The 11,115-nt window shown below is 41.1% G+C and overlaps 3 non-coding genes across 3 annotated transcripts; 1 reads left to right on the top strand and 2 right to left on the bottom strand.

The window, feature by feature from the left end:
- Positions 1-5,658: 5,658 nt before the first annotated feature.
- TRNAW-CCA lies at positions 5,659-5,730 on the bottom strand. Its single transcript has one exon. It is a non-coding gene; the product is annotated as a tRNA-Trp (tRNA).
- Positions 5,731-6,168: 438 nt separating this feature from the next.
- TRNAD-GUC lies at positions 6,169-6,240 on the top strand. Its single transcript has one exon. It is a non-coding gene; the product is annotated as a tRNA-Asp (tRNA).
- Positions 6,241-6,350: 110 nt separating this feature from the next.
- Positions 6,351-6,422, bottom strand: TRNAD-GUC. The gene has a single exon. It is a non-coding gene; the product is annotated as a tRNA-Asp (tRNA).
- Between the last annotated feature and the right edge of the window lie 4,693 nt (positions 6,423-11,115).

The raw sequence follows: 11,115 nt of genomic DNA, 5'->3' as shown, positions 1-11,115 counted from the left end.
TTATATATAGCCTTAGTGTCAGCTAGATGAAGGCAGTGAGGGTTATTTTTTTGTGATCTGTAATTTCGGGACAGATGAAAGACCCACCCAACAGGAAGCCTGACGCTTCCCACTGCTGAATTGGTGTGGTGTAACAAAGTAATTAAGGCTAGGGAGAAGCTTAGCTTGAGGCGTTTAATTTACCTTGCTGTACCAGTAGTTCTGTGAGGTGGCAGTCATCTGAAGTTCATTATTATTTAGATCTGAAAGTGCTTGGTTCTTGGTGTACATACTTAACCTGTTCAGTTTGTTTGGCAATGAGGCTGAACAGTGGGTAGAAACATCTTCCTCCATTAATACCACACACGTACACAGTAAAAAGTAATGTATCAACATGGATTGACTACTGGCACTTACTTTTAAGTTTGAATAGAACAAATTAGATAGTTCTATTTTTCAGCATATCTTACCCAAAAATTTACTAGGTAAATGGATTTTATGTAACAGGTATTTTGGAAATGCTTAATTCCTCTTCAAATTTTATAGCACTAATTTAAAGCATAGATAGTATTTTTCACTTGAATTTGCTTCTTTTTCAGATATGGAACAAGTTGCATAGCATACTTTAGAGAGATTCTTCAGCTATCATACTAATGTAAAAAACAATAACTTCAGCACATACCAAGTCTAAAATATTTTAAAGCAGCATAAGGGGAAACTGTGTCTGAAAAATTTTAGCCAAAGTTAATAGTAAAAATACAATCTAAAAAGCTGGTACAGTCACTATCTAACATCCCCACAGACAATAATGATATGATAGCCCTGAAGTTTGTTTTTTGACAGTACTTCTTAGAAGAGTGCAGGCATCATTTGCAACTCACTGTTTACATTCTGTAATACAGTTGGTGCTGGCTCCTCCTGTGAGTGACAACTCAGGAGTGGAAGGAGGTACAACTGCTGAGCTTGAAGTCTAAGTACATTGATGGTAGAGCTGGTTTTAATTCATTAAGTGTAGCGCAAAAAACCCTTACAGGAATATGGTATGAAGTAGTAAATCCCCACAGTAAGAGTTCAGCTTTGGTCATAACAAATGGATGGGTTGACTTGCATTATCTTGGCTCTGTGTTTTTCTGCTTTTGCTGTCAGATGAAACTGGCATAGAAGCATAAAGATAGCAGAAACGTATCATGTGTTTTGGCTATTTGTTCAAACTCCAGCAAAGTTGTTGTGGAGCCACTGCGGTTGTAGCTCTGATTAACATTGCTTAAAGTTCATATTTACAGTCCATTTAAGTATTGAAAGTTGTTTTCCCCAACTATAAAGAAAAATTCTATTTATTGTGAATTACTTTCTCTCTTACATTGTTACCTTGAAGTAACTGTGTTGTGCTGACACTGAACTCTTTTATTGGTTACTTTCAGTTGTTTCTGAAGCAGCCAAACCTAAAGAAGCAGTATATGATACTTCAGTGTCACTCTTCTTGAGAGCAGCAGACTTCTCTGGGAAGCCAAGTCCCTAAACAGTCCTTGGCACTAAACTGTCCTTTATTGGTTCCACACTTGTTACTGTCGCACTTCAGGATCAACAGGCATCTCCCACTCAAGGTAAAGACAGGGAAAGTAGTAGAAGAAAGCACCTAAATGTGCACATATATGATGATTGACACTGGAAACTGCAGGTGTCACCACAATTAGACCTTAGTACAGTAGAGGATCTGCACCTTTATTGTTTGCTCTGTTGGAAGAAAGGAGGTCAAATTTTGCAGCGTGAGGCAGCAGCCAAAGGGATGAAGGGAACAAGTTCATTATGAATGAACTCAAAAAATCTTTTTGTTGTGACAGTGGGGGGAAAAAAATGTACAAATATGAGGTCTCTCCTCCATATGTCTATTCAATAATTTGCTGTGTAAGGGCTGGAACATGGTAACATGTTTAACATGGTAAAACTGTTGTTTTACCATGCCTTCTGTGAAGCTTTCCAGTACTTGAATGTTTATTCCTAACTGCAAGTTCTGGTTTTCAAAGACCAGAATACCTGCTTCTACCTGAGAAACAGGTAATTACAATTTACCTCTTGTCAGTATAAATGCTGACAAAAGCAAAGTTTAGGGAAAAAAGTGAAAATGTTTTGAGACTATGGCCATTTCCGGTGGTTAAAAAGCTGCTGTAAGCTTGCCTAAAAATGTGAACTACGCTGAAAGAAGAAGCCAAAAATCCTTCATTTGTAGGACCCTCCCAAATGTCTGGAATTTCTTAGCTTTCCTGAGCGTGAGAAAGAGATTTTTCAAGCATACATTCATCTTTGACATGAAAACACTGAATGCCTTTTAAACTGTTTCAGATTTCTGGCTAGAGTTTCCCTAAGTTTGTGATTTCTAACCTCTAATGCCAGACAAATAGTTCATGTTGCAGGATGCTGAAAAAAAAACAACCACCTTTTCTATATATGTGCATTCAAAAAAGTATCCTACATTAAGTGGAGGGTCTGGAAAACAATCTATAATGAAGTATAGATGTATAATTTGCATTCATATGTAACATTACCCTCACAATAGATAACATTGTGAAGACTATAAATTCATAGCAAAGGCATTTAAGCAAGTAGTACAGATGTGCTCTTGTCTTAGACTGAGCTGATAAAGAAATGTAAAAAAGCTGTATGAAGTATTAATTCAGTCTTGGCAGGTTTCACTATGAAAATGATGATTTCCCTTTGAGAAATGCACTAGAAACTGGAAAGCTTTACTAGATATAAAATAAGCAGTTACCTAATCATTATAGCACAGCATAATTATATAGAATCAATTATTTATTTTCCACAATCTTGATTAATTTAGAAAAATTAGGTGGCTTTTTAATAACTCTAGTTTTCTCATTAGAAATGCCTGGTTTGAAGAAGACAGGGGAAAGTGGTAAGAAAGTGTGCTTTAGTATAATGGTCTAGAGCAGTTCCAGAGCTGGCAGCCACCAGGAACGCTGCTCTGCAGTGTCACCTGACACGGTGAACAGACAGGTGAATAAAGCACTGTATGGCTGTCCCCAGGTAAGGAAAGAAATTTGTACAACTGCTTTAAAACATCTTACTGCTGATCTTGTGATAGTTGAAGGCCTATACCAACAAGGATTAAAAACAGAAGTGTCAGCTCTTGCTTAAGTACGCGGGCAGAAATGAAATGGGCGGTTTAATGGTAGTTTCCTACACTGGATCATTTTCAAACCAGAATGATTTGGATATTTATTTCTGTAAAATGCAGACAGAAACTATATTTGCCATATATAAGCTATTACTTCAGCTCCACTATTTTTTGATGCTTAAGTTGATTTCAGTTTTTGTCTATATTTAGCTAGTAACAATTTCATAAGAAAAAACATCTGTGTTAAGAGATCAGTCAGGTTACAAAATGCAGTGTTTAAGAGTCAGGAAGAGACAAAAAACACAGAAGAACATGGGCTGTTGAGATGATGGTGAGAGACAAATACCCACTAGCATACTCGAATGCCTCCATTACTCAGAATGGAGTAAACCTGACAAAACACCTGTAAGGTCAAAGAGAACTATCATCCTCACTTCACCAATAGGAAATTGAGTGTGAGAGTTTGTAGATAGCTAATGCACATTTAATTCTTTCATTTAGTTTTGAAACATCACTAGATGATTTTTATTTAGGGACAGTGCCCTCTCCCCTGCAAAGAACAGGTGACAAAATCTTAAACCGAACCACAAGTATTTGTGGTTGTTGCTGAAGGGGATGATCCTGCTGTCTATCCTGTCTGTCCCAGGCCATGTGCTCCTGGTGCTTTTCCTGTGTTGGATGTAGTAGTTGTGCCAGCAGATTGGCATGCTGAGCTGGCAGCTGCTGCAGTGCCATTGCAAGATGTGATCCAAGTAGAAGGAGGGAAATGCACAGGCAGGGATGGACAGAGCAGAGCGAGATGGACTGTTCTGTGAAAATCTGCACATGTCAGGTATAGTAGCATGAGCCACACTCTGAAAACTTCGACTCCTATAAGCAGATATTACCCAGAACTATTGTCTGGCAACAATCTGGAATGTTTAGAGCAGGGCACCTGCTTTGGCAGAGGTACAGGAATGCAAACAGATTGCTACTGCTTCTTACATCCAACTCTGGTGGGTGGTGAGGCTGAGAGATAAGATACTGTGTGGGGACCAGGGAAACATCTAACAGATTATGCATCTCATACAAAATGCATCCATCTAACAGATTGTGCATTAAAAAAAAAACAAACAACAAGACAGGACTAACCACATTAAATGGAATTCCCACCAGCACAGCATGTGAGGCAATCATCCTTGTCCATTCAGACCTGGTAAAATCGGAGTCAGCTGAAATACTGTGACCAGTTCTCAATGCTTAAAAATGCAGCTTGTTTGGAAAGGCTCCAGAGGCAAGCGATAAAATAATCAGAGGCCCGTCAAACATAGTCTGTTATGCTGGAACATCTATAGAGAGGCATAACAAAATTAAAATATTTAAGAACTACCTATAAAAAGGAAGGGAATAAACTGTTCTCCAGTGCAATGACAGGGCTGGATTTGAGGCAAAAGGGATATTAGGGTTAAACTACATATACTAATTTTGTAATTGTAAGAATAGCAAAGTACTGGAACAGATCACTTAAGGAAGGTGCAGAATTTCTGTATTTAAAAGGTTTTAAGGGTATACAGAACAAACAATAGCCTGTAAAAGCCAAAGTATTTGGTTTAATAACCCCCACATAATTTTTTGACTCTGCTGAATCTGATTTCTAAGACTTCTGTATTAATTTTCTGCTCTGGTTTACAATACTAATAAGCAGTTCTTAAAAAGTGAGAATTGTATCTCTGGCATTCTCTCTCAATTCGGACCCTTGACAAACTATTGTTTTCCTCCCAATTAAATTTTATCAAGTGTCAAACTTCGCAGTCCATCTAAATCATTAAACTATTATTTCTAAGACTTGCTATCTCATGTCTAAATCAAAGTTAAGTCCTCTCTGTGCCTGTCTGCCATGGTTATCTGTCAATCTCAGTGTGTGGAAATGGCTGCTCTGAGAAAACTCTTCTGTTCCATGGCCTAACCCCATCACCTCGAAGGTTCCCCCATACAGGCACCCTGCTCCCCTCTCTCTCCTTTTCAGGGTTTCATTCTTCTGCAGGGCTCTCAAGACAAGCATTCCTCTGAACTCTTGGCTCCATCAGACCACCTGCTGCCTCTGCCTTTACTTTTACTCCTTGTTATGTGAAGTTTTGTACTGAAAACGTGGTATCTGCCATTTTTAGGGCCTTTGTCCCCTTTAAAATTTACAGTTACTCTTTCTATACAACTTTCTGAAGTTTTCTCATAATTTCCACACAGTCGGTTGCCTTAATAAAATAAACTTTTGACGTATTCTTGCCTTTTGTGTTGAAGCGTGTAATCCGTCCTAGACACACAAAGACCATAAACAAAGACAAGCCAATTTTATCCGACGGGATCTTTATGGTTACATTGCTGCTGCAGCAGTCCTAGGCCTTGACCCCCGCTGCGCCCTCTGTGTCGCGATGCCCTGTCAGCCTCAAGCAAAAGAGGAGATCCTAAGTTTTAGAGGAAAATAAAAAAATCCTAAAGCAGAAACGTTCCTCGGTTTCCTGCGCGAGTAAGGCAGTAAAAGCCGACGAAAGAAAGGAAAAAAAAGCGGATGACCCCGACGTGATTCGAACACGCAGCCTTCTGATCTGGAGTCAGACGCGCTACCGTTGCGCCACGAGGTCTTGCTCAGCGGTGCTACGCAGAGGGTTACAACTCGGCCGCCGCGGCCGCCGGCAGTGCTGTCCCTGTGCCCGGAGGGGCTGGGCTGGGCCGGCGCGGCCGAGGACCCTGCCCGTCCTCTACGGCAGCCGCCCCCCTGCGCCGGCCCCTCTGCTCCGGCACCGTTCCGTTTCCGCCCTGCAGCGCAAGCACGTTCACCCTCCCCACCCACACCCCCGCTAGTGGGCCGCAGCAGCAAGGGCCTTCCGCCACCGCTCCCTGGTAGTGCCGAGCTCGCCTCCCGCGCCGTTGCCGCCCTACGCAGGCCCGTGGGTCCGTGCTCCCGCTGCTGGAGGCCGCCCCTGCTGTCCCTCTATCCGCAACATTTATAGAATAGAACGGACATGGCTGTGCGGATTTGCTCATAAAAGCACTCCCGCAGAGGCTTTTCGGCAGGCAGTTCCTCGTTAGTATAGTGGTGAGTATCCCCGCCTGTCACGCGGGAGACCGGGGTTCGATTCCCCGACGGGGAGGCCGCAGTGCTGTTTTTCCCGCCTGCCGCCGGACGGCGCCTTTTGCCTGCGGCGTCAACGGCTCGCGCGGGGCGCGGCAAGTAAAATAAAAAACGCGCGCGAGCGCAGCTCTCCCCGTCGGGGAATCGAACCCCGGTCTCCCGCGTGACAGGCGGGGATACTCACCACTATACTAACGAGGAGCCGTGGGGGCTGCGCTCCCCGCGGGGGCCCGCTCCCGCTCCCCCCGGCCGGAGCTGGAGGCGGGAGTGCAGCGGGCACACGGGCCTGAACACACGGGCAGGGACAGCTCCGACACAGGGACAGCTCCGGACACACCCGACACACAGACAGGCTCCGCGGACCTGCGGGCACGGGTCTCTGGAAATTGCCGCGGGAGGGAACTGCCCGGCTGGAGGCGGGGGGAGCAGAGCTGCATCGGCAGCTCGGGTGTCTTTGCGTTTGTAGTTCTGCATCTCATTCACGCAGAGCTTCTTTTTACGGGAACCTGAGAAGTGCTGGAGTCAGCAGTCCTTGAGGTTAAGGAACCGGAGCACCTGCTCCTCACCTACCTAAAAAAGGAAAGAGGGAAATGGAAACCAGCTACTTTGGGATTTGAGAGTAAAAGGCAGAAGGACATGGGCTGACCATCTGGCTTGATGCTGACCCGGTCAGCAGAAACATGGTTGTAAGTTTGTATCACAGTGACATTAGACAAGAAACTATATTTAATTTGCTGACTTCTGAGCTGAAGAATTAACACCATATAATAAACAAGCAATTGGAGCAAATGGTGTTCTTTTTTGATGGCCTCCACTACTGCTAGTATTTGTTTGCATAAATGAACCCCAGCTCAGTTTTTTTTCAGATAATCATAGCTAAAGAGCAAACAGCATCCTATATGTAGACTTCTAAATATAAGTGACCTGTAAATAATGCATATCTGAGAATTGGCCTACTCATTTAAACATTTGAATATGTTTCTCGGTGGATGAAACAGATTTAAATTTTGTCCTGAAAAGAGAAAAATAACAACCACAGTCTCTCAACAATTTAAAGACTTTAGATGTAGTGTAATGAGACATATTGTAGGGCTGTGATCTGGTGATAGGCTTTAAACCTCCCAGAGCAGGATCAAAACCGGTGTTGCCAGGCTGGTCTACACTTGCTGTGCATGTTCAAATTTTGTTCAAAAGATGTTAATGGTTTGCTTGAAGCTGGGAGACTTTCTGGTGGATCAAACGTTGCCTGTTTGCGTTTTATGGGACCACACACACTTAGTTTAGATCTTTTTGCCTGCAATTTCTCAGTTCCTTCTGTTCATTAACCCTTGTGGTCAGGGAGCTGAGCTTCAGACATCTTAATGTACCCCAAACAAGAAGATGACTTATCCAAAAATACCTAAGAAGGGGAGCAAGAAGAGACATGGAGGTGTGAGTCAGCTCAGCAAAGGGGCTGTTTTGAAGTGGATATGCTATTATGAGGCTGCAATGATTTGCAGTTACAGAGCATATGCATTCCTTGTTGATTTGTCACGCAAATGCAAAGCAGAACAAGTACTGGGAACCACTATCAATGCTCCAAGATCGTGGAGGCTCGTCTTCTCCTCAGGATCTACATGCAGCTATTTCATGTGTCCAGTTCTTGCAATCTTCTTGCATGATTTCCTCATCATTGCATCAGATCCGTGTTTAGCTTGTCCCTAGAGGCTGCTAAAAGGTGACCGGTGAAAGCCACATGTAAAAATGACCATTACAATTACAGATCAATTTACATCTCTTAAGGGAAGGAGTGATCAGGCATCTAGCGTGAAATTAACAGCTGAAGAGCTGAAAAAATTCAGGGTAAGGAGGACCGTGACATTGTAGGTCAGTGCCTGGGGGATTAGTGGGAGGAGGGATTTAAGGGGCTTTCCCCTATTAGCCTGGCACAGGTTATTCAGTACTAAACGCAGCCACACAGCTGGGCAGCTTCCCCTCCGTGTTGAGTCATGTGAACTGTCTAATAAATAGAGCCTTTTAAAAACTTGTTGGAGAAATTTCAGGGCTTGAATATTTATGTCCTAAGAATTTTGAAATTAAATAGACAAGAAATGCCCCTGCTGAATTGCATTTTCTGGTTAGGTAAAAAGTTTAACAGTTGAATCTAGCCTTTTTTATTCTTGCAGCATGGTTTACATCCAGGGTATGCTTTTCCTTACTTAGGGGTATACTCCAATGATTGCAGTAATCCATATGCACAGGGAAACCTTGAGAAATCCCAAGTGGTCCTCATAATTAATGAAAATCACTAAGGCATAATTCGAATTTCAGAAGTTGATTTTTATCTTTACCACATATTGTATTATTACTCCTACTTCTGACTTCTCCACTATGAAGTTTTTTGTCTTTTTTTGTCTTTTTCACTATTCTTCCTCTCCTCTCTCCCTTTGTTTTTGTTTGACTCTATTTCCTCAGGAAAAAACCAGGATTTTTACCTGTTTACCTTTTTAAAGCAGATTTATCTAAGTCATTGGAGTGCAAAAGAGTGACCTGAAGGCTTGAAGAAGCTCCTGGTCCTGTTCAATTCCTGTCAGTGCTGGAATTGGCTTCTTTGGCTACTGGCACAATTTTTGGTGGGTGAATGAGCAATAGAAGGGAAGTGGTTAGGCTTTTAGATTTAGCAGATAGAAGAAAGAAGATGATCTAAAATAAAATATTAAAAAGCCATTAGAGAAATGAATTGCCATTCCTGTAGTTACTAATGGCAGAGAAAACCATAGGTGGCTCAGGATGTGATTGTTGGTTAACTATCTTGCTCAATTGTGAAAAGCCTGACACCTAAAAAAGATGCAGAAATTGATCACAGCACACTTTACATTTGAAACAAGTGGCGAATATTTAAATTGAATAGCCAAAACAGAAAATGAAGAACTGTTGAGAATTATGTGCTTAGAGCACAGCTACTTGAAATCAGATCTTTACTATGTATTTGCAATATATTGTCTGACAATCACCAAAATAGTCTTAATTCTAGTCAAATTTAAGAAAAAGTGTTTAAAGAAAAGATATCAGATGCATTGCTAGGTAGATGTACAGGACATTTTACAACTTTGTCACAGCTGATGTTGGGGAGATGGTGATCTGCAACCAGTGGTTTGGAAATGCCTGTTTTAAGAGATGAGAAAAAGGCTGTGGGGAAATATATGAAGTGAGACATTGTCAAGGTGATAATAAATGATCAAAATAAGGAGTCACTAAAGTGCAGTGTAATGCAAAATAATGAACTTCCCAGGGAAAAAAATAAAAGCATGGTTGTTTTTAATTTATGTTATTGATCTCCATTATGTGTTATATTGAATGTGAAGAATTTTGCTTCAAAAGGCACAAACACGATGCTTCTGAAGATCAGTCTTTATTTCCAGACTGCTATTTTGCAGGATAATGAGCTTACCCTAAGTGTTTTTGGGTTCGATTTTTTTTTTTTTAAACTTAGAATTTCACGTTTTCAATCGCACTGGCTCCCTCTGGTGGAATTCTGAAGTGCTCTACTTTATATCCAGTAAAATTACTGACTCAGACTTCGTCTGTTAGATGATACATGAGGTTACTGTTTTATATAATCGTTACACTAAAACTAAGGAAAAAACGAGATTCATGCCTCATAAATCCAATTCAGCTTACACAAAATGAACTCATAGAATGAAATTTTAGCAATCTGGGTCAAAATGACTGGAGAAAACATTTTTCATTTCACCTCCCTCACATTCTCTCAACTGAAATCATGGACAGTGTTTTGCTAGAATGTGTTTGGAAAGGAAAGGAGTTAAAAAAACGTCATAAATATGGGAATGGCCTGTTTAACTTGGCAGTCTCTTACAGAAAGTTTTCATAGGAGAATTTCCGTTTTGAAATCGAGTCACTTGGCAGCAGTTCCCACTTGCATCCTGAGAGTTCTCACCAGAGCTGAACCAGACACTGCACTCCATTCGTCCATTTGTTATTAATAATGAATATAGAAAAGAGAAAAGGAAGGATTAAGAGCAGCAGGAAATGGGGAAACTATCAGACTATTTCCCCTGTTTATGCATGTGGGAAGGACTAACATTTTCGAGGATTTTGCAGAAAACTGAAACCAAGCCTTTCACCTAGAGCTGGATAACTGTATGGTTGCCCTTCCTCAGTGTAGTAAGACTGACTGAGAGGAAAAAAAATGTTTAAACTTGCATCATCACTCCATCCCAGTCCCATCTCTGCAGTGTTAAGTCCTCATTACTGCACATGGTAGGTTTCCCAAATGAATGTATGCTCCTGCCTCTTCTTTAATAGTTACCAAGGACTCAAGGACTCTTGCCTAGAGCCAGAGAAAGGTGAGAGAAATTCAGTTTATCTCCGCTGTATAAACATTCTCAGGCTGACACACTGAAATACTTTTAATTATAGCACTTAGGAACTTCAAAAAAAAGAGGACATGAAAAAGTCAAATTTTTCTGTAGATTGACTGTTCGTATTGGAAGAAACTATGTAGGCTCCTCTGTTCACATGGATGAGAGGGTTACAATCTTTCCTGATATAGTTTAAGAAAGGTAAAAAAGGAAATACTAAAGGTATTTTTAGAACCATTGTTCTCTAAGTGGCATGAAGACTGAGCTATTTGAAAAGACTTCAGTGCTAAATACCAATCATATTTTATACTTTCTACAAAATTCTGCTAAAGAAATCAAATTTTTGCTCAGTCTGACATGGGAAAAATCCTGACCCTACATACTTCTCTGTTTAAGTAAAAGAATTTAAACAAACTTATTAGATAACCTTTTTTTTTTTTTTTTTTAATGAACTTATTGGTCCGCTGATACTTCAGCTTTTCAGAATTATTTCAGAAAAGTTATTTCAGATTTTCACAAGAACTCCAGAACCA

The sequence above is a fragment of the Parus major genome, chromosome 1A (genome assembly GCF_001522545.3).
Source record: "Parus major isolate Abel chromosome 1A, Parus_major1.1, whole genome shotgun sequence".
Lineage (NCBI taxonomy): Eukaryota > Metazoa > Chordata > Aves > Passeriformes > Paridae > Parus > Parus major.
This window is presented reverse-complemented; position numbering and strand designations above follow the sequence as displayed.